This window comes from Capsicum annuum, chromosome 8 (assembly GCF_002878395.1).
Source record: "Capsicum annuum cultivar UCD-10X-F1 chromosome 8, UCD10Xv1.1, whole genome shotgun sequence".
NCBI lineage: Eukaryota > Viridiplantae > Streptophyta > Magnoliopsida > Solanales > Solanaceae > Capsicum > Capsicum annuum.
Genome location: NC_061118.1, coordinates 147,657,483 through 147,661,847, shown reverse-complemented (window position 1 = coordinate 147,661,847; position 4,365 = coordinate 147,657,483).

Sequence of the window (4,365 nt, the reverse complement as noted above, 5' to 3'; positions counted from 1 at the left end):
GGTGTGAAATGTTGCTTTTTGATTGGTTCAAGGATCCAGATGACAAACATGTAAGTAGAAGTGTTCAACTTATAAAACTGACATAGTACAAGGGTCCAATAGAGCATTTTGTCAAAATAAAATAAAGAAAAGAAAATCTCGACTCTTCTTTCTCTATTAAAAAACAACACTCTTTTCGTGTGTTAAAAATAATACTTAAACAAAACAATAGCGAATCTAAGCTATGTATTCTCTTTATCGGGTAAGTTTACATGATTCTTAATCTTTGCGATATTGAAAATCAATAATCTGCTGGATATTTGATTTAAGCTATTTCATCTGATTTACGCCTATTCTTTCTTTATATTTCTGATTGCAAAATTCAATACGAAGGTTAAAAAAAAGTTTCAATTGTGATCCCCTTAGCTCAATCATACTAATGAAAATATTCTAATGCTCAAACTTTCTACTACAAGATAAATCCTAAAATTTAAAAACTGTAACCCACATGTTCTACTGTTGGGCCCGTGCTGACGCGGGCCTTGCACTTCTAGTAATTCATACATATGCACCCAACATTGTATTCCCTGTTGCTTTTTTTTTTAATTAATCATGGTGTGTGGACTGATTTATTTTTATTTTAATTAATTTTATGAAATGTTTATTATCTTTCATCAATTATAGATATCACATAACACTATTTATCAAGGCTAAAATAAATAAAAAATTACCTAATATTTTTGTCTTTATTTAATTTAAATCTGAGACCTCATGATACTTAAATTTATTGACCACTACGAGTGTTTCTTTTGTGCTTTTTGGCAATGTATTTTAATTTGATTTATTTGACTTCAGTGTTATCTTTAAATTTGTAAAATAAGTTGAATACATACTGTCACTTCGTATTTAAATTGGTTTATTTGACTTTTCAGTTGTCTATGGTGTGTAAAAATTGTAACAATTGATACAGCATTGAGATTTCATACTTGGAGAGTACTACTACTACTTTTGCAAGAAATATAGGAGTATAATGTTATCAAAACTTATAAAACTAGTGGATTAACCACATGTTAGAGATATCGGTCTTATCTAGAATGCGTGTAAAAAAGTAATTTTTCAAGAGATTTCTCAAATAATAAAAAAAATTAAAGTGCCTTATAATTACAAAGAATAACTCATCCATTTTATGAATTATATTTTGTCCCTTCTCTTCGCAAGCAGTTTAGCAGATAAATTTGTTTCTAATCAAGCCATTAGAACAATTGCTAGTCATAGACTTAAAAAATAGGAAGACTAAGTCTTTAAATTTAGGGATAATACCTACGAAAATACTTAAACTTTAACTAAATTTTCAATGGAGCATATTGAACTTTGCGGAGTCCTATTACTCCCTATACTTTTTTAATCGGAATTAATTCCCCTCCGGACCTTTTGAAAGTGGAATTAATCCCCCCAAAACGTATACCTAGTTTTTTAGGTGGGAAGTGTGGTACACACGCTTTGTCTTTTTCATTTTATCACTTTTAAACATTTTTCACCATTACAACCATATTAAAGATTCCACAACTCATATTCATCCTATAAATCAAATTCCCAATAATTTCATTTAGTCAATTTCAAATTCCAAGTCCATTCTTATCACACAAGTTTTCAAATTCAATTTCTAGTTTCAAACTTTGAATTCCATTGAGTTTAATCAAAAAAATTCTTGCACATTAATTTTCTTGCACATTGAAATTATATGAATTCACTTGAATTTCAGTTTATGTATAAAAAAACATACATTGAATTCCATTTCCAAATTCCATTTCCAAACATACATAATTTTCTTCATCCGGGTCCTCAAAAGTTTTCAAATTTCACTTTCAAATTACGCCAACTCAATTGAATCTTCCATTGAGATTCAAATTCTAAGTCCATTCAAACTCAAATTTCTTGAAAACTTTCTTCAACAAACTTTTAAAACTTTCTTCAACAAACTTTCTTAAACTCAAAACTTCAAACTTTCTTCCATTGAGTTTTCAGTTTCAATGACAGAATCTTCAAGAATAGAAACTGAAACGGAATGAAATGGACTGCAACAAAGAGGAAGAAGAAACTGAAACTCAAGAATAAAGAAGAAAGGTGAAAGAACAAAGAAAAACTTTAAATAAATAAAAATATAAAACTTTAAATAATTATAAAATTAAGGGGTTGGTTGGCAAAAAAGCGAGTTTAAAATGTTTTTAGCACTATTCACGCGCTTAATACGCGTGACTAACACGCAATGTGCTAAGTGACAGATATGTACTATTAAAATACGAAAAAAGAAGTCTAGGGGTAATAGACCCCCCGCAAAGTTTTGTATGCTCAACATATTTTTGTGAGTATTCTCCCTTTAATTTATATAGATTTTCTTCATTCAGTCGCAAAGCATGCTTTCATATAGACTACTTTTGTTGTTTTTAATTAAGAGAATGAATTTCTGTCGAAGTTAATGAGATTATAGTGCTGTCCACGACTAAATGGGAATTGATCAAAGAATTATGGTGGGACAGCATCACCAAGAATTCTTCAACATTAGAAAAGTTGTTTGGTTAATTAGGAAAATGGCAAAAATGAGTAATAAAAAAACATTCAAAAAGATGACTTTTTGACTCTCTTCATTGGTTGGTTAGGAAAAAGGCTATAAATCGGTTTACTTTCATCATGATCACTTTATTTCATTTTATTATATTATTATAACGGATTTTCTGGTATACAAACTAAATTGTCTTAAAATATTTATAGTTCTGAGATTATAATTATGCACATGATAAGAAAGTTGAATGAAATAAGGTGATAAGAAAGTTGAATGAAATAAGGTAAGATATTCTAAAATTAAGTTTTGTACTAGATTTATATCATATTTGATTGACGATATATATATATATATATATATATATATATTAATGTCAAAATAAAATTATACCCTCAACCAAATAAGATATAAATCTAATACCAAACCTAGATCTTAGAATATTCCCAATAATTCATTTCTTTATCCATCAGTTAGGGAAAAAGAAACAAGAGATGTTAACACCAGACTAGTATTACTAGTACTATTTGCTCAAATAATTTTCAAAACTGAACCATCTTCTTGGCAACTTCCTGATGGAAAATCCCATCATGACATATCATTGTGGTGCTGTATTATAGTAATACCACCTGCCTTAGATTAATTAATATAATGATAACCATAGATCTGGAATAAGCGGTACTTTATTTTATTATCAATTTACCAAACATTATTCTCTGAAGACAACCATATTAGTAAAATAATGGTGAAGTAGCTGATCAAGATGAATAATAAATTGAGACGTATTCTGTTTGTTTGTTGTAATACCTTCCGTCATTTTATGTTTGAAAAGATTATGTTGTCTTTTAATTTATGTATTTGTCAGCAATCAGCACCTAGACTGCTTCAAAGTGGTTGATGATCCCCCTGCAATGATGACCTTTATAAATATTTTAATCTTTTGAAATTGTATAGATGTACTGTATAATTGGTGAATTGAGATACTATGTTTTATCTTGATTTTTAAATGTCAAGCAGCAATAACGACAACAATATATTCAATGAAGTTTCATAAGCGAGATTTGAGAGGGTACAATGTACACAGACCATATTCCTACTATGGTGAAGTAGAGAGTCGGTTTTCGAAGGAGGACCCCGCTTCATTCAAATGTCAAGCAAACTTTGCTACACCTAAATTGATTTTTTTTTTCTAACCAGTATTACTTTTGTGTTAATTGAAGATGAACATAGTAGTTAAAGGTCAAGTCAAATCCACTAAAATATATTGCTTATGTATTGAATAACGCTTGATCTTGTAATAAAAAATCAAAAGATATTAGTGCTGCGTTTGGTTATTATTTTCAGAACAGTTTCATACATGCTATATTTTCAACTGCTCTTATCTCTGCGAATTCTAATTAAGGTAACACATATGATGAGGTTTCTCAAAGAACAGGTCTAGTGAAAAAAAATAATAAAAAAACAATATACAGTTACAAATTAAAGTCTCCAGGTTCACTTTGCAAATGAAGTTCTCTATTGGTTTTGTTTAGTTATTGAATCAGTTTTTGGTGAAGATTTATTAAAGGGTTTCCGTGATTGGTTTTAGGTTTAGGAAAAAACCAATTCTATAATCCACATTCTATCTAATAACTAAGCTCAATAAACTTGAACTTTTCCATTCAGAGGGAAGATCAAAAACCTATACGTATATTTAAAGGCAATAAACCCCTTTAATTACACAAACTAGCTAATAACAAAATTTTTATTAAATGTATTTAAAATATGAAAAAGTAAATATACAAAAAATTTAACATATAATGTATATACATAAAATGACGAAAGACCTT